Genomic DNA, 20,870 nt, shown 5'->3' with positions numbered 1-20,870 from the left:
CGCTGTGATAGGATGCGATGTTGCAGGCCTTTCTGTTCGGCCATCCCAGTCCAACAACGAGTGATACCGTACTGAGATGGAAGCACAGGGAGTCAACTGTAAGTGCTATCCGTAGTGGACGACTCACCACATTCACCGAACGTGATTGTAGGGTCCTATGAAGGATATGTAAAAACCACACCACCATTCATTGACCGATATGTTAAATGCGGAGTTTCGGGCATCGACTGGAACAACAAGCTGCACAAACACTTTCAGAACAGAGGCTCAAAACAGGTTTCCATGGTAGGACTACAATATGCAAGCCCCACATTACCCCGAACAATAAGCAGCGTCGTCTTTAATGCGTAAAACCCGTTTCGAGTGGAACGCTGAAGCTTGGAAAACTGTTAAGAAGCATCATATCACGCTATATCCTCGACTGAGAAGGTGGCGGATGCCAGGGAATATCTCTTACCAGAATGTGTAACTCCAACTATGAAATTCTTAGGCGGCGGTGTGATGCTATCGTCCAGTTTTTCCTAATTTGGGTTCGGACTTCTGTTTGTGGTGTCACGAACATTGAACTCCGAGAGGTATCGGAACATTATGGACAACGCAATGCTTCCTACTTTGTGGCGTTTCTGCGGAACTGACCATTGTCTCTTTCAACAAGACATGCACCGTCTCACAACGCTGTTGCTATAACTGCGTGGCTTGGCGAAATGAACGTCACTACACATCTCAACCCTATTGAACACCTGTGAGATGAACTGGAGCGTCGGGTGAGGTCAAGAGACGTCCGTCCCACAGCAGTCCAGGACCTCATTATATGCCTACAGGAAAAGTGGTCCAAAATTCCCAGTGATCGCTATCGTACGCTCGTGAAAAGTATGCTCCGTAGAATTGCTGCAGTTATCGCCATGAAAAGCGGTTCTACATCTTAAGACCGGAGCCATGGCTGTTTTTTTTCCTCACACTATGGTGTCTTTTGACTTCTTTCCAAGCTGTTTACACACACAATGTGTTTCAAATTAAAGTAGTCCTATTCAGCGCCATTTGTAGGGGGAACCAGTAGACGAAATACACTCAAACTTGGCGAGTACCCTAAGAAAATCATGGAGAAAATGATTTTGACAAAAAAAAAGTCACAAATAACCGATAAGGGAAATATGGCGCTATGAGTGAGAAAATATAGTGAATTTTGCATACCAGGATAACCGTCAAGCGGTATAAACAGAGGAGAGAGACTGACTACGTCATTCGACTTGAATAATGAATCTCACCTTGCCTGAACCTATCTTGCTTATGAAGTGTTTCTCTAGAAATAGGAAAAAAAATGCAGCACAACACTTCATGAATATAGACACCTAAAGACTTTGCGAAAAGTCCCAATAATGCAATCTACAGTGCGACGCATGGTTCTTCGGAAGAGACGGGCAGTTTGACAGTCCAACCAGGAAGAGGAAGTAAACCTGAATTCCGTAAATGACTCAAGATATTGCAACTGCAGTTGAGCAGTTAAATGATAATGATATAGGTTCATGCAGTGGACAATATTATGGAGAACTATGCGTTTAAAGCGCTGCAGTGCTACCCATATAAACTTAGCCACCGCCAAGAGTTAAAAATGGGAGATGCCAGCTTCGGAAAAACATGGAGGTGGACGAGGATTGGCCTTGGAGCATCCTATGGCGTGATGGAACGCAATGTCATGTTTGTGGAACAGTAAACACCCCAAACTGCCACATCTGGGCTTCATTTCAACAAGTTATATTACATTTGCTAAAAGTCAGAGTATGGATAGGATTTACGGTCAGGTTCGTTATTTGGTCGTTTTTCTTCGAAGAAATCTATCATACCTGACTTGTGACCTGCACGATCACGGCTGTGTGTTACCAGAACATGTTGAGCAGTTTCGTCATCCTGTAACCTTCAGCAAAGGTGGTGCCCTGACACGACAGCGTTGATGCAAGATGAAGTACTTCCCGCATAGAAAGTGGGAACGTGACGTTCAACAATTATTGCATCAACATTTCACAGAGGGCAGAAATTAGTACAGATCAGTTGCGTTCTGCTGTCGAAAACATTGTATCGTAGTATCATCAGCTACTGGTCCTACACAAAGGATACACATCGAATGTCATCTCCACTGATCATCTGGATCTCTGTGACATCTCCTTACGGCATGTCAGCTATGTGCGATATGATTTTTGTATCGCATTATTTTATGAAATGAGTAAAATAAAAATAATCGAATAAGTTCGTTTGTCATTGACTCGGAATCATTTCACACCTGCCCAGTATTTTATGAAATGTTTCTCTTTTGACAAAACAATCAGTGGACTTACCCACATTGCGACCTTACACATTGCACGTTGATTCAAAAACAGCGTTTTTGTTTAATATAACTTAAATTTCTCGTCGTTTTTATTTTATAATTATTATAATATAAAAAGTTTTGTAATTTTATTACCACTTTATTTATCATTTCTGCGTTCCCAATGTCTTATATATATCTTAAGTTAAGGGATATTACATCCCATATTGTTTCTTAGCCGAATAAGAAACTCAGAGTTTCATGCCGAATATAGAAGCTATATAAAGTTCGGCGATTCCAAGCATAAGCAAATATCTGGATAGTGCAACACCTGACCCATTTGGTAGTGCAAACTGAGGCAACTCATAGTAAGGGTGGAGCAAGCTCCGATTACTATTCTTGGTATTTACCCATAATGTGAACTTAGCTCCTAGGAGCTGTATTACTGTTCTACATTATGAGGGAAGGTCACTACCCAGACCGGTTTCAACCTTTATTGAGGTCTCATCAGTGAGTAGGTAGACCTAGTTAATACCAAGTTTGTAGTGAACAGAACTTACATCCCTTCTATCAGAATTGCCAAGAAGGTGTCCTAATAAATTACTAATTATATGAAGAGCCAAAGGCTTCAATTCGACGACATGAACTTATTTAAGTTAACTTAAATTAACTTTACTTAAATAAGTTCGTGTCGCCGAATTGAAGCCTTTGGCTGTTCATATATATATATATATATATATATATATCGTTTGTCACCCTGGTTTAAAAGTACCCTGCCTCTGAATAATAATATTGAAGTAATTATAACAACTTGGCTAGCTCAGTATTTTTTTTTTCTTCATATCGAGATAGGATATTGTTTCTTATCAGTGCAATAAACTCGTGTGTAATTTCACAACACACTGGACTTCATATCTAATGACACTGTCCGATTAACACCTGACCAATAAGAACAGCAAGTAGTTCTTTTTGGTAAGTATAAACAATCAAAACTTATCGTCGAAAGCTGTTCCATACATGCCGAAATGCATTTCAAATGAACGAATTGGAGGATTAACCGTAAACCCGCCATTGAAAGGACGAATTTTTTATACTTAACATGTAGGATTTATCACATTAAAGAAAGCTAATATCTTAGAATATAATCAAACAAAGGATCTTTTGTACCATTGTACTTTCTTTTTTTTTGTACTGTTCTTTGTATTCTGCTGTCTCTTACAAGAATTGGAAACAAATGCATTCTAGAAGGTTCGTTGGTTTATGGTTTATTGGCTCAAGAGCAGCAAAGGTCATACTGCGTCATTACAATGGTTACACAGTACACAAGGTAATACACGCTAGAAAAGAAAAGAAAATCGATTATAGTGACATTGAAGCGACCGTTAGAGAACCTCATACTTCTTCTGCTATATGTTAATAAAGAACGTTATATGGAAAGACACATGGATTAAAAATAAAGACCGATGTCTCTGAAAAAAAAGTAGTATATTTCTTTCGTTTTATTTATGTATCTTTATTCTTTTCTAAGTGTTTACTATTTTTTTAATATAATACATTTAATTCTCTTCGGTTGTAAATAAAAGCAATTGGCTGCGTTATTTTATTTATTTATTTTTTGTTTATTTTGGAAGCCTAGTATCATAAATTATAAGTAATGTTTGACATAATAAACATGGACTATCAAGTCTGGATATTTTACGTTTGTTATATCAATCCCACACTGCAAAGGATGTTAAAATGCTGTAATACCTCACTATTGTATGTATATGTGGGGTTGGGAAGAGGAGATTAAAAGTTTAAAAAAAAAAGCAAGTTTCAATTAATGTATCTGGAAACTAAATATGATTTTGTAGTAATCCATTAGGTAAGGTGAATTGACACCTGCACCCATTTAGTGCAAAAATTGAAGGCTTTATTTACTCTGGCTCTTACATTCTTAAAACAAGATCGGTTTGTATGAGGAAACAACTCATAAGGCTGAAACTGAGATACAATTATACTGTTCAATATTAAGGTTTAGGCCTTAATAGAAGCGAATGTATCTATCAGATTAGGGATTCAAGCGTTGTTTTCCCAGAGCCTCAGTCGGATACCGGTTGTTGTAAAGGTCTGGGTTCGAATACCTTCTCGGGAGTAAATAAACTTTATAAGGTCATTTTAACTGAAGGTGAGGTAGCCTGGCTTACCGAATGAGAGTATTTTATTATGCCGAAAAACAAACAACTCTGTCAGAAGAAAAAACGCAATTAACAGACATAATACGTTGGCCTCATAACCTTAGTTGCCATTCATTGCTCAAAACAATCTTTTTCGCATAAGAAAAAAACTTTAGTGCACCTTTGTAACCGGTTAATATCGAACGGAGACTCATTCTTTAGCCTAATCTTCCATGGGTGCTACATGAATACAGAGAAATGCATGCTAGAAACTTAAAATGTTGTTCAAATTTCTTCATATCCTCATCATAAACTCTTATTTCCAACTTACATTTGTTGCAGCTAGTACTGCTGTAATTTTTGCCTTAAAGATACAACCATCAAAGAGAATTGGGAAAAGGGATGTTTTGCAACACTATTCTCTTCTAGGGAAAGCACGTTGCTATTTAAAGCATATTCTGATCATAAATTTACATTTCCAACATTTCGTTGCCGTTTAAAAAAGCGCTTGTCTTTTCCTCGCGAGAAGTGACAAATTTTGGTCGTTAATTGTAAAAAAAAAAAAAAAAAAAAAAAAAAAAAAAAAAAAAAAAATTCAGAAGCTTTTGTTTAGTCATCACTTTTATTTACGAAATGCCAATTCTGTCTATTTTTTTTTTGTTAAGTAATATTTTTTACCTTACTTATTGCGCTTGTTGAGACATGCTTGTCATCCCACACGTCTGTTTTGTTGATTATCATCGCCTATAATCTTTAGAGAACACTCGCGCATACTGTGAGGTAACTAATTGCGACACGGTAACCTAAAATAAGTGCTCTGGTGATGGCAGTAATTAGTTTATTTGCAGATTTTGGAAGTTTTTATTTTCTAAAAATGTATAATTTCTTTATATTAATTCTAAAATCGTAACGTAAATGTTTTAGATAGTTTTCTCAAGTGCTTCCCTTCCGCAGTTGTTTTAGTACCATTTTAAATTCAGAAAACCTAATGGAGTTAATACATTAGGTACCAACTTTTTTCAACAACGGTTATTTAAATCAGTTTTAAATAAATAAAAACTGAACTGATTCGACAAATTTTGATAAAGATTCAAAAAAAAGCAATTTTAAATAAAAATTGCTCTCCAGAGCAGAGTTTTCTATGCGTACGATAGAAATTTGGCATCCTGTGAAACTGAAGAAAATACTCGCTAAACATCTGAAAAAAATACAACGGATTTACCAGTCCACACAGCTCAGAAAACACAATTTTGATTAGAAATTGATAATATTCCGTTCTTTTCTTCGCAAACAGGAAGCAAGAGCGCTGTATTCGTTTTTTTTTGTAAAGAAAAAAAAAACACATCAGAAAGTAATGACGAGTTACTTAAGTCACCTCTAGCAATTATATATATATATATATATATATATATATATATATATATATCTGACGCCTATGAAAGGCACATTAAGAAATCGGTATTTATTTAAATAATTTCCAAGTCAGAATAACAGGTTCATTCTGTTCAGAATTGTCTCTCCCCCAAGCTCCATGGAAACATTTTATTTATATAAACAAATATCATCGATATTTGTTTATATAAATCAGAGGTCAAAAGGGAGAAATCCAAAAATCTGTTTATGACAGACTTGTTATAAGTTGCAAGCTCTAACTGTGGTTTAGTCATCCATTCTATAGTGTAGTTCGAACTCGCAGCCTAGAAGTTGGAAAGCACTATCAGTTTGACCATTCAGGCTGGCCATTTAGAACTAGTGCGCGTGCACACACACTCACACAGTGAAATCCTCTTTTTATTTTTGTTTTGCAATAAATAACTAACTAATAAACTATGAAATGGTGATTATAATCATGATTTGGTATTAGCACATGGAGATCTATCTGATCTTCTTTTTCGATTAATTCCCTTCAACCGAACTCTGAGAATGCCTAAGAGAAAGTTTTGTAACTCAAATAAAAAGTAATTGATATTTCGGAAGTATAAGCTATGGTACTCAGATAATGCGTACTGCAGTACTGTATTCATTTACTAGATAATGCCGAGTTTTTAACTTTATTATATTATATTAGCAAGACAAGTGATCATTTGGATCCCATCATGATGAGATTAAGTCACTGAAACGTTCATTACTCATGCAGCTGCAGATTTATCGCTATCAATCATTTCAAAACTTCGAAATAAAACTCACCATTGACCGTTGGGCCAGGCGGAACGAATTCTTTGTGGATAATGTCCTTGGAATCGTAGAAACAAATCAGCATTGTCTTTCCTTTTGACTTCTCCAAGCGACTTTTTTTCGGATGCCCCTCTTCTGATGGTCTCCACTCAGCACTGTGGCGCTTTGTTTCGGGCTCATACTCAAAACGCCACTTTTCGTCACCAGTAACGATCGTTTCAAGGAAGTTTGAGGCCTTACGAGCGGTTCTAATGAGGTGCTTGCAGTGTTCAATTCGCTACATTTTTTGGTCGTCGGTCAACTTGTGGGGAACAAATCTTCAATTCAATTCAACATTTTGACCAAACTCTCGGTGAAAATGTTGTGTACAGTTGATTTTGGAATCCTCAATTCATCTTCAATCAATCTCACGGACAATTTCGGGTTTTCTTTGATGAAATCACGCGCTTTTTGGATGCTAACTTCGCTCAGTCCAGTTTTTGGACGGCCCGGCTTTTCGTCGTCCTCAAGCGTCTCACGACCATTTTGAAAAAATCGCTTAAACCACTCGTAAACTTGGGTACTGGGATAAGCATTCATCACCGTGTGCTTTTTGAAACATTTGATGCGTTTCGGTAAAACATTTATCAAATTTAACACAAGTCAATCGCAGCTCTCTGTTTGAAACTCATTTTCCGACCGTTCGTCAAAACACAGTCACTCTTGGCACTATAACTCGGCTTCTAATGAAACACATGTTATAAACAGTTGACACAGTACTAATGAAGGTTGCCACTTTCGACAACAAAAAGATGCAACAGGTGATGCTACTAGTTTCTAATATTTTCGAAAAGTTCGGTGTCTTTTTGGACAGAAGGTGTATGGCACTAGCCTGACAACTGATTCTCAAATATTATATTAATGGCTCTTTCTGCGGATGCAGTTGTCAGGTTAGTGACATACACCTTCCGCAGAAAGCAAACCTTGAATCAAAACTTGAAGACCTTTCGCTGCAAGGTATGAAGTATGTTGAACTTCATGCTTTTTTACTTTTTATATTAAAAATACTTTGAAAATGTTTCATTTCTCCTGGGTACAGTCATAGACATGAAGTATCAAAACTGATCTATGCCAAACAGTCAGTCATTTTCCGCTGAAATTTTTTGGTGATATATATATATATATATATATATATATATATATATATTCCTGCAAACTATTTCTTTCAATATATATATTTAGTAGAATTATGTGTAATTTTAGTTAAAATAGCATTTTTCTCAGCGTAATGCACATTATTATGAAACAAATCCTCTATTTATTCCAAGTAATGATATATATGGACCGTCAAGAACAATATTGCTGGAAAGTAGTGGTGGGCGAACTACATTTCGAGCAGTGCTGCTTTTAAATGTGGTAAGTAGCATACTCTTCAGTATTACATATCTATGAATATTATTTTGCTTAATATGCTATATTCAACGAACGAAATAAAAGCATAACTTCCGATATAGATTTACTGATGTGTAGGAAACATTGCTATTTAAAAGATATAATAAATGGAATTTCTAATATTTTATCATTTGAATATTAATATTTCCTGAACATATCAGTTTCCACTTTTAGACAAACTTTCTAATTAATTTCTCATTTATTTATGGGATAGTATTTATGACAAAACTGTACATAAGCGAACATCTCGTAATGTTTTAAGCTCGCTTTGACTACGGATATGAAGGTGCGACATAATGTCATTACACGAAAATGCATTTAAAGTAAGAAAATGTTTTGAAATTAAAAAAAAAAAAATTTTCATTTTTAGCACTAGTTTTATTATTATCCTCACATTCTACCAGGAAACTGAATTCAGTCTAAGATGGAAAATGGACAGTGCTCCCAAAATGTCTTTGTGATTTGTTTGTGATAGGGAAATATACACATTTGAAGAAAAACAAAGCCAATAGCCACAGGTCCAGACCGACTGACTTGATGTTGGGGATGAATATATATATATAAAGGATACCAAGTAATTTTATAAACTTGGTTTTTTTTACTCCTTCTCCCAAGTAAGCAAACAGTTAAGTTTGCGCCTGAACGTAGTTCAAGTCTAAAGGTAGTGCAACAGCTGGGCAACTCGTTGTAAAGGTGGGTAAAGATCCGATCACTATTCTTAGTATTTCCCATAATGTAAAACACATCTCACTAAGAGATGTATACTGTTATACATTATGGGTGGGGGGGGGTCACTACCCAGACCGGTTTCAACCTTTTTTGAGGTCTCCTCAGTGAGTAGCTAGACCCTGAAATACCAAGGTTTTTAGTAATAGAGAGCCTTATCAACTTTACCTATACAAGTTGCTACAAGGTTTCCTTTACTTTGAATAAGAAACTCTGGATGAGATAAAGATGTGAAAAGTTTTAAAAAAACCAAGTTTATGAAATTACTTGGTATCGTTAATATATATTATCCCCAAGATAATAAACTTTTTACATCTTTATCTCATCCAGAGTTTCTTATTCAAAGTAAAAGCAACTTGTATAGGTAAAGTTGATAAGGCTCTGTATTACTAAAAAAATATAATATAAAGGTGATATAAAGGTAATTTTGAGGTCTCCTCAGTGAGTAGCTAGACCCTTAAATACCTTGCTATTTCAGGGTCTAGCTACTCACTGAGGAGACCTCAAAAAAGGTTGAAACCGGTCTGGGTAGTGACCCCCCTCCACCCATAATGTATAACAGTATACATCTCTTAGTCAGATGTGTACTGTTATACATTACTTGGGAGAAGGAGTAAAAAAACCAAGTTTATTAAATTACTTGGTATCCTTAATATACAGTATATTATTATCCCCGAGGTAAAAAACTGTTCATATATATTATAGACAGGAACCATATGATGACAAATAACAGTTACCTGTTAACGTTTTGTCTCGATATGTTTGGGACGGTCTGCTACAAAATATGTTACTGAAAGAAATCATAAGTAAATGTTCATGATTTGCAAGTATTAAGAACAGTTCCAAAGCAGTTATTAGTCCGAAGAACAGTGCCGCAATAGGACTAAAAAGATCTTAGTGAACTGTTTATTCATATGCTTTCACTAAAAGCAAGCACATTTATGAAAAAACGTATATATGAATATAAATGTATTTGTAAATAATAAATAATCCTATGCAGTAAAGGCTATAATTAGATTGTCGAAAGTAGATTGTGCAGTAATTTAAATACATTTAAAACATACATTTGAGAATATTAATATTGTAATTTTATATGTAAATGTGTTTATTTATTTACTTATTATTTTAATAATTAATATATTTTTCGTTTTTTTGGGATAGATAATTTTTCGCGTTGATCCATCGTATCTTTCTTTATACGGAAGATATTAATTAAGATCTTTTCTTATGATTGCTCGCTCCTTGCAGCTTTCACATTCGAGCGTCTTTGTTGATTTTTTAATCGCTTGCAAATTTATCTTTCTTGAATGGAGACGAGCCTATCCTTCCTAAATCTGATGCATAGAAATATTATTATGATGGTAGAAGTTTGCGCATCTCCAGAGTTTAAAAGTTCCCAAACATCCGAAACTGCTTCCTGGAGATTAGCATAAGTTCCGTGAAAGTCGTTCATGTAAATGAAGGAGTAGTGCATGCATTATTAATTTCTTAATTGTGCGTTGCACGTCTGTCTGCTTTATAAGGTGGTAAGAAAGGGAAAAAATGGCCGCGAGTAATTAAAGCTCTCCTGAATGCTGACATGAGATATATTTGATTAAAATAAAATACAAAAATGAAAAAAATTTTCCGAGAAGTATTTTGGATGGCTCTGAGAATACGTGGTCCATTACTGATCTGATTGTAGTATCTTTGTGCGATTGACGTCATCGTTCTAAAAGTGCAATCATATAGAGTACAATCGTAATACTGTAAGAATAATTTTAATAAGTTCAGTAATTCGTGCAGAAAAGAGTAAAATTTGACTTTAACTTATCAATTTTAAAGCATTAAAAAAGTTCATTTTAATTATACTTACGCATATGTATATATATATACACACACAGCTCAGCAGACGTGAGTTGGACGAACTCAATCCTTGGATTAAATATCACTGTATCTGATCGTGTATCGATGTGTATTCTGAAAAAGACAAATTTTTTGCTTCATGATTAACAAGTAATTATTTTAATCACTTAAATTCAAGCTTATACATTTTTAAAATTTTGCAGTTGAAAATTAAGTTGAAGACATATTCAGATTTTCTCTTGTTTGTTAAATTTTATTAATTTGTATATGCCACTTTATTTAAGAATTTGACATTGTAACAAAATTCATTAATAGGAATTGTCTAATTAATGTTGTTTGAGTGGCTTTTTTTTTTAAATTTATTATTTCAAAAAATATTTCGGAAAACTACAGGTAACTATTCAAAAATCATTCAAAAATCTTCGTTCGTCACTAATTTACTGCCATTTAAAACTTCCTTCTTGTTTGAGTAGGCTGCTCTGATTTGTTTGATCCTGGCTATTTTCGGTTTTTATAGTACGTGAACTTATTGATCAAAGTAAAAAAAAAAGTGGTACAAAGCGAAGCAGCCTTTTACCGAGCAGTGAAACTACTGTAATCCAGTAATATTCTTTCTTACCTTTCAAAAAAAAAAGCAAGATATAGTACCAAGTAACTATAATGCTGTGGTCTACAAAATTGAGTTCTTAAACATTTTACGTACGTTTAAAAAATACCCAAGTACTTATTCAATAGCACATTTACTTTTGGTTGGAAAGACCGGGGTATATGAAAGTTACATGGGATGCAAGGAACCTTTAAAACTACGGGTCTAAAGATTCCTCGCATACTAGTCTCAGTCGCTTCTGTCGTTAATTATAATCAAACCAAAACTATTATTTCATTTTGTTTTTCCGTGTAGCCAAATGTATTTAATTGAAATTCGGATTAGAATCTTTACAAAAATCTGTCGAGCCATCTTAATTTTCGTTTCTGTTCACCTCTTGCAGAGTACAAAAACGCGAGTAATACACATTTTTCGGTAACACCGATCTGGATGTAATTCGATAAAATTTGGGATTTAGGATGTACACAAGAATATATATATCTGTAGGTCAATTTTGGTTTTAACTGGATCATTTTCTTGGCAAAAAAAATTTCGAAGTTTCCATTCTTTTTATTTTCTAATTTTTTTCCCAGTTTTTAGCGGTTTGAAGAGCTGTTATTAATTGTACATTGCCTCGATGAAATGCAATGAAATTTGGTGTTTAAGAATTGCTGTTAAAATTTGTTGCATCGTACCAGTTTTGATTTCACTCCAACCATCTATAGTAGCAAAATTAAACAAAGGAAAATTATGTTTTGGAGTACATAAAACAGACATTGGCCCAAGTTTCATTGACAAACTCCTTGGTAAGATTTTTCTCAAAATCCAGTCTCGGTTGAGTTGTTTGAATAACGAAATTTCTTACTGACGTCGCGATGGTATTCGAAAAAATCGAAAAATTTCACTTCTGAACGATTGCATTGCATGTAAATTAACAGTTTTTAAGAACCTACGCTATTGCTGTATGTACATAAATTCAAGATTACTTGAACCTTTTTTTTTTGCTTCAGGATTCTATTTTTTAACAAAACGAATTGTGAAATGCAATTTTTTTTTTTTGAATTTTCATTATAATGGGTTAATTGCTTTGCAGTTTTTTCTAAAGTGATTAAACACTGATAACAATTTCTCCCTAGCGTGATGGAATCTAAAGAATTTGATATTGTCGGATGAGTATTAAACTTTCCCTCTCCATTAACTGGACCATTTAACGGAAAGCAATAGGCAAAATAAAATTTATCTATTCTATTTTGGGCATATGTCTTACATATGCCAAACGGCTCTATATTTAATTCTTGCGATAAAGAATAGTCATTATACAGAGATGCGACTGCGAAATGTAACATTTTATGACTGTCTGCAGTCATTCCTCGTAATTATTTGATATGACACGCTGCGATCAAATCATACACACCTCGCTCGTCTCTCTCTCTCTCCTCTTTTATCTTAGAAATTCTGTTTAACTCGGGTGTTAATAAACAGATTTTGTTAAACAGATATATGTAGTAAGCACAAACTGGTGTATATCCTGCAAAAAGTAAATGTCTAAATATAAAATTGTATTTAAAATAAAAATATTTTAATTGAATATGAAATATTTTTCGCTCGAAGGCTAGTTAGTCGCTATTATAGATAAATTGAGAATAAAGATAATATAATTCGCTTCTGCACATTTAATTACAGAGTTTTTTTAGCATATTTTCTTGTGTATATATATACAGTATATACAAGAAATTGCCATAAGGGAGTTTTTATCAAGAAATCGATTTCTTGATAAAAATCTAAAAATTAATATTTTATCATTGAGTAAATAAATTAGTTTTATCTACACTCCCTTATGGCAATTTCTTTTGAAGTCATTGGAGCAAATCTAACGGCAAAAATCTTCGTTCGTCACTAATTTACTGCCATTTAAAACTTCCTTCTTGTTTGAGTAGGCTGCTCTGATTTGTTCGATCCTGGCTATTTTCGGCGAATTATACTTTGCTAATTTCAGTTGTTGCGTTATACTGAGCTTCTACAACAATAGGAACGCGAACAACTCGCTCGAGATTTAAGCGTTCTTCCAGTGCTCATTGTTATCAAAGCTAGGCTTATACAGAATGGCCACATGCTTTATCAGGACAATCACTGGGATGGGATTTTTGCGACATCAAATTATTCGTTAGCTCGGGGAAATGATTAATTTACTGTGCCGAGACTTGGGACCACTTCCCAGGATACGAGGATATCCGTCATAGATTTTCAGTTAAATTATGTGGGAAACGAGATAATCAGAAAATAAGAATGTGGGCCTATTTTTGTTCATTTCCTTCTCATTTGCACTTTATAATTCTGGTTGGTTAGAATATTATAGTTACTATTATTCTTTCTAGATGATAACATTCACGGTCATATTGCCATTTCGGAATTAATAATAATAATAATATTATTATTATTATTATTATTCATTCATGACACCTCCAAGGAGTCCGAAGATTCATCGCGGGAGGACACCTACTATACAACACTCTGTCTCCACTACTACACCGAACCTCTACTGCCAACCACCTACATCAATGCCAACGCTAGAGGGCAGATTTGTCTGTATGTGGGATGAAAAACCCGAGTTTCCGGGAGAAAAAACCCTGCTACCTCCGTATGAGATCGGCTAACTCACCTTCGATTGAAAAAGTCCATATTAAGATTCCTCCCGTCATGACGAGAATCGAACGAGAATCCATTATCAAGCATTCTATTATACTATTAGTGATACAGAAATAGAAGATTCTGGTGTTTTCTGGCAAAACATAACTGCCAAAAATACAGAATAATACAAAAATGAAGAAACGAGTTACATTATCAAGCCATAGTAGTAGTTAAGAGCAATAATAAACAATCTAGCTGCTGTCGTTTGCAATAACAGTGATTTTGCATGTGATCCAGTAACAGTAATGGGCAACATGCAAAAGTATTTTGCGCAGATTAGATGCGCAAAAGTAAGCTAATCTGCGTAAAGTAATACTTCTCGTGTTTTAGCAAAGCAACCATATCATCAGGTGTTAGAAAAGATGCATACTGCACATCGCCGCGTTTTGAAATGTTTTTAGTGGCGACTTTCATCAGAACATGGACAATTTCATTATCACTGTTTGCGTTTAAATTAAACAATGAAAATATTTTATCAATATGTTCCCCTTTTACGTGTTTTAAACTACGTAACTAATAGATGTCGCACTTGAAATGCTAATACTATGCAGAGATAATAAAGTATACCGAACACTTTGCCAGTTAATCAGTGTTTACTCTGTTCTTGAAACCTTGCCTAATATGTCACTGTAGTTGAATGAAATCATTCTCATCCGGAAGCCACTAGAAGAAGTCATCCGAGAGCATGCGCGTTGCTCGTATCTGTGTTCTTGTAATCTTTTCCGTAATTCATCAGGATATGTGTAGCACACTGATAATAGTTTTTCCCCTTCTTTTTCAATAAGAGTGCCTGTTGACTATAAACGCGTATAACGGGGAGATATCTTTATGTAACAGTGCCTTTTTTCAGAAGCAGGGGGATTAGTAGAAGGAATTAAAAGCGCGTATCAAATAAATAGGAGTAATTATTCAAAATGTGGAAAACGAGGGATGATTAATGACTAATTCGTTTTTAGTTTATCGATAAGTTCCCAAGTTAAATATTTCGAGCATTGTATATGTGTTGTTTCAGAAATGTTTTCTGCTGAGTTTATTGTTTGACAAATGAATCAAAACTTTATTTGATACAATTTCATTTTTCCGCAAGTTTCATACGAGAAAATGACAATTTACTTCATTGTTTATATTCCGCCCAGGAAAGGAATGGGATACAGAAGAATTAGAAGATCGAACAAAAATAAATTAAATGAGAAAGATAAAAGGATGCTTGAAGCTATACTATGTGAATGATTACAAATATGGGATGTAATATCCTTTAACTTAAACAAGTCATATGTCGCCGAATTGAAGCCTTTGGCTCTTCATATATCTAATAATTTATTAGGACACTTCTCGGCAATACTCATAGAAGGGTTGTAAGTTCTGTTCGCTACAAACTTGGTATTAACTAGGTCTACCTACTCACTGATGAGACCCCAATGAGGGTGGAAACCGGTGCGGGGCAGATCTGGCGTTGAGAGACTCCACTTGGAGGTAGGTTTTTGCCTGTCTCTGAGTGGGGCCACCGCTGAGATTATGGCTCTGCTTGGTGTTGGGGTGACACTGACACTGGGTAGAGCCAATGCTGAGAAGTTCTTCTCGGTGACGGGGTGAGCCTATCATCGAGTGGAACAACGCTGAGTTGGGCGATCTTTCGGGATCGTCTTCTTTTTAGAGCCCGCTTCACCTATACATAAGGTTGAAACCGGTCTGGGTAGTGTAGAACATGTAGAAAATGTAGAACAGTAATACAGCTCCTAGGAGCTAAGTTCACATTATGGGTAAATATCAAGAATAGTGATCGAATCTTGCTCCACCTTTGACATGAGTTGCCTCAGCTTGCACTACCTTAAGGGTCAGTTGCTGCAGCATCCAGGTATTTGCTTACGCTTGGAATCGCCGAACTTTATATAATTTCTACTATATTCGGTATGAAACTCTTTGAGTTTCTTATTCGGCTAAGAAACGATATGGGATGTCATATCCCTTAACTTAAACATTTATAATCTCTTTGATGTGTATGTGTCTGAAGTTTCTGTAAGCGAATAATTACTGAGTATTAATAAGAATGTAAAAGTTAATCTAATCAATAGCCATAGTTATTCTCTGAGCTGTTCAGGTACTCTGAGTATATATAAATATATATGCCTTGAAATCCTACATGAGATTCACTTGAATCCAATGAATAAATGTTGTTGTCCATAACTTAAACCTTGCACCGTTTCCTTCTATTCGTATCTACAGCTGAATTTTGTAAAAAAAAAAAAAAAAAAAAAAAAAAAAAAAAAAATCGCTACTTTTAGAGAAATCCTCACATAAATAAACCAGTGTTAAAAAAAAGACTAAAAGCAAGCGTGATTGTGACAGAAATGTGTTCACAGCTATCTCCGAATATAAACTAAATATAACGAAATCTAGCAGTCCTATGATTTACTTCTTTTAAAGATAAATGAAAAAGGCTTCGCATATGGTAGAAGGTAAATAAATTTCCCTTTTACCTTAAGCAACGAAGATAAACAGCCCTTTTTATTTTCCAGTATCTCCCCTCGTTCTTTTTCTCAGTCTATCGATATATGCTTTCGTTAAACTTAGATACCTTAACACACCGTAGCTAGACAGTCCACTGTCTAGATAATGTAATTGTTTTCACAGTATTTCGAGACCTCCGGAAAGGCTCTTTCATAATAACTTATGGGTATGGGAAATACTATCTAACATACGCACTCCATCGATAAAAATCCAGGTTAGAACAGCAACTTCGCACTCTAGCAAATGATGAGATTCAAAATCGATTATTTTTGTTATACCTAAACGAAACAGTCGCTTCAGCGTGGGCGATATCCCTCTGAATGAATACTATGGTTACTACATTATTTTTAAGTGTATGTGCATTTATGTGTGGATGTATGTGCGTTGAGTATTCGTGAATTTTAAAAACAAGTATTAAACTGCTGTTTTTGATTAATCAATATAAATTTCTTTGGAACATGTATGATGTGTCTCTTGGATTTAATCTTGGAAAATTGCACTAGTGTGCAGTTTTAATTTTGAATGAAACAAAAGAGGAAGCACTGTATTCTAGACATGTACTGATACTTGAAAAGAGCAATAAAATGCTGTACATAAAATAGAATTGGAAAATTTCGTCTTTTTTTATACGTGAATAACTATTAAGTGCCAGTGAATTTTTACATGCGTGCGTTAAAAATACTGCAGTAATATTTATTGGAGCCTATATATGTTAATCAAGTAAGGAAACGGAAATAGCTGCTACGTAATACTAACATTAGTGAAAGTATTTCTGCAGGTGAATAACATAGCTTTTCTGTATTATTATGCTCGGAGGTTCAGAAAATAGTTCTCAAGGAAATCTTTCAGTCAGTCCTTGATCTGCATTTAGCTTTCATCACTGTAAATGAAGTGCCGATCTAATTTTTTTATATTGTCTGTACACCTATTTCTAGGCCTTCCTCTTTGTTGAAGACTTGCTATTGGGAGGCTATTAGTTCTGCTGAGTCACTATATCAGATGAGTTGTTTCCTTTGAATATTTGTTATGATCTTGGACTGGCGAGAGAACTGATTCATTGCCTTACTTTCTAATTTGTGATATGGTCAGTGTATGGAATCGTTAGAAGTCGTATTTAGCACCTTATTTCAAATACGAATACAGTACCTCTTCTCATATTCTTCTAAGGGGATCAGAATAATTTTAAGAGGGTCCACACCAGTTAATGATTCAGTGTCAGTAAGATGTAATCTGTTTCTAAGATTATTATCTTTCCCTATCGCTATTAGTTTTGAGATTACTTTGACAGGTTTTTTTTTCTAATATCGTGTCCTGATCTTCCATCTTTATTAAAGATATTGTCTAGGTATTTTAAACTGATAAATCTATTCTATAGATGTACTCTCGAGTATGATTTTTTTTTAAATTTTCTGTAGAAGATAGTCGTACCACACTAAATTGTTTTTATTTTCTGAATTGAATGTGTAAGCGATCTCTTGCTTTTAAGGTGAGCTTGCAATTAATACCGGATGATTATGTCTCAGTACAGGGCTAGTACTTAATGATATACCAAAGAGGATCGCCTACAAAATACAAAATTTATGTAGAGTAAAAAGATATACAGGTTGCACATGCTTCTTCCAAGAAGATGATGGAATTTACCTATATCGGACTTAACCATAACTTCTACATAAATAATGCCTCATGTTAGCAAATAAATTTCTGTTGTTAATGAGAGAACTTGTTTTAAATAATAGAAATTTTTGAAACAAGTACGACGATACTTAATAGTTTAGTCATTTATGCAGTAGTTTTATAAAAGAATAAAAAAAAAAAAGAGCTTAGACCGTAGGAAATGTGAAAGATGTTTTTAGAACTTTTACTACTAACCATTTATATAAAACTAGTGATGTAAATTTATATTTATACTAGGGGCGTTGTCCTCCCCCTCCCGTGTTCCGGACTGGTAGGTCAGTTCTCCTTAAAATCTGATGACTCAAATTTTGAAGACTCGAAATTTTGAAGACCCCCCCCCCCCTGGCGCTTACCTTACGGCGCCCAACTCCCTGAGTTTGGGAGTGGTAGGCCGGTTCTCCTTGAATTCTGATGACTCGAAATTTGAAGACTCGACGCTCAGGGTAGCTCCTGACTTTCAAAATGTTTCAAATAACTTGACAAAAAACGTGACACAAAAACGTTACAGAAAAACTCTTATCATTTTATATTATAGAGTAGATAACCATGTAAATAATAGGAACAGATTGGTTTAAAAATGTAGCTTTTTTGAATTGATACAAGTGAAAACCACCGAAGTCATTAATATAGTACAAAACTCTACATTTTCGATTGCAGATGACCGCAGTATAATTTTAATCTGGCCAAATTCAGTTTGTAAAAGAAGCTGCGCGCGCGCGATTAATTGATGCTAACATTATTCCGTGAAGTCCTGTAGTTTGGACTTAATTTATTTTACTATCAGAGTACAGGCTTAATACATCTCAGTCAGCAACAAGTATACACAAAATATACAATTTATTATTTATCCCGATATGGCTTTCTCTGATAAATGACGATTGCAGTATTTTTGCTATTTTATCCGATGTTGAAAGTATAGGCATAGTAACTTCTTTTCTGTTTTGCGTTCCGTTTTCATTTGTAGAAGCAACAACAGCGATATTTCATTTACGTCAGTAATTTCTGAACAATAAAACACCAATGTATCACATTTACGGATGCTTTATTCTCTTGACTCCTTTCTCAAAGCATTTTATGACCTTATATTCGAATAGTTTCTGCTACAATGCGCTGTATCATAAAACTAAGCATGATTGGTGAGCTTTCATGATTTCTCCATAGCATAAATAAGATCGCTATCTGTACTAAATGACAAATAATCAATGAAGGTAGCATATTAGATTGTGTTTTGTTCCTTACAAAATCGGATAATGCTTAATTTTTGAAGCTTTGCTTTTAATATTGAATGAACATTTCTTGAATATTTAAGGTGAAATTTACTGTATACAAATGATTTGCGAGAATGCATCTATGGAGTGATGTTATGGAAAGAAAGGCTCACTCTACTGAGTACTAGAGTGACGAACCCGAAGTACCTGATGCTAGACCATGCCTTACTTCACACAGTTATATAATTGTTATATTATTTGCTGTTATTTTTATATATTATCTCTGCTCTTTCTTTTATTCTTGCCCCCCTCCCTCCCAATGATGTTAGTGTTCAAGGGCTAGGGATGAATCTTTTCTGGGTTACTATATTTTCGGAGTCGCACTTGGAATCTGTCTTCTCTTCCAAGTATTTGTTTTATGTATTAGACCAAATTCAATTTCAAATCATCTGATTAGCGTGGGAGGATTGATTAAATGCTCTTCTCACCTTTTAAAGAAATCGAGTTGACAAGAAATGAAGGCAATAGCAGTCAAGGCCAAAATGGACATGCTACCTCTAATGCCATATCTTCTTCTCAGACTAATGATGGAATTGTCTCAATCTAAGACAAGTCCTTTCTGAATAATGTATATGTGAAAAAGACCATAAAAATTGGCCATCTTTATAATATCAGAACGTTGAAAGGAGAAAAAGAAGAAAAAAAATATCTAAGGCATTGAGAAAAATAAATGGGATATACTTGGACTTGCTGAAGCTAGAGTAGAAGAAAAATGCTTAAATAAGCAGGTTTATTTTAGATACAGCTCAAGGAGGCATTGTAATTATGATTCATAAAAGGAAAATAACATCCTTAAATTTAACTGATCTTTCAGAGAAGAATTGCAACTCTTATTGAAAGTCAAGTGATTTGATTTGAGTGTAATAGAAATATATGTACATACCTCCAGTCATTCAAAGGAAGAAACTGATTATTTATATGATAATTTCTCTCTCTCTCTTTCTCTCTAACACACCTAGAGATAATACATATCTTTGGAAAATTATAATGCAAGAATTATAAAACTTAAAGCACTTTCTCCCTATGAATTAAGGCAAGAATCAACAGGGAGATAGTGCTTTAAGTGTAAAGCACTTTCTTGAGAGAGGACAAAAACGTATTGAATTTGCGGAGAGCCCAGGATGGTATATAGGTAATACTTTCATTTAAAACGAAAAATGAACCCTTAAAGCACCAAATAGTTTTGTTTTTAATTAAACTGATTATATTATGGTGAATAACATTGAAATATTAGATATCTGTTATCACTCAGTTTAACTATAACTGTGATAATAGTCTAGTGGAAGCGAAGATAAAAATAAATATCAAACAGAAAGATTATAATTAGTAATGAAAAACCCATAATAGAAAGTGAAGATATATTAAAATGTAAAAACGTTTGAGAAAATAACAGAAGAAAATGTGAAAGAAATAAGTCTGATTGATTCGTACTTCTTTGAGAGAGTGAAGGAAATAGCTTCACCAATAATAGAAATCACTAGGAATTTACGAAATTCATTACTAGAAAACTTCAT

General features: G+C 34.4%; 1 protein-coding gene across 2 annotated transcripts in view; it reads right to left on the bottom strand.

Moving 5' to 3' along the window:
• Positions 1-20,870, bottom strand: part of LOC150099547 (putative G protein-coupled receptor CG31760) — a 365,151-nt gene that overhangs the window by 249,386 nt on the left and 94,895 nt on the right. For both annotated transcript variants that reach the window (XM_090403832.1, XM_090403834.1), the window contains exon 2: positions 10,643-10,746. The gene's annotated coding sequence lies outside the window, so the exon portion shown is untranslated. The remainder of the gene's footprint in view (positions 1-10,642; positions 10,747-20,870) is intronic.

Source organism: Typopeltis vanoorti, chromosome 14 (genome assembly GCF_054136105.1).
Source record: "Typopeltis vanoorti isolate ZY-2024b chromosome 14, IOZ_Tvanoo_1.0, whole genome shotgun sequence".
Lineage (NCBI taxonomy): Eukaryota > Metazoa > Arthropoda > Arachnida > Uropygi > Thelyphonidae > Typopeltis > Typopeltis vanoorti.
Note: the sequence above shows the minus strand (reverse complement) of the source record. Positions and strands in the feature narration are given on the sequence as shown.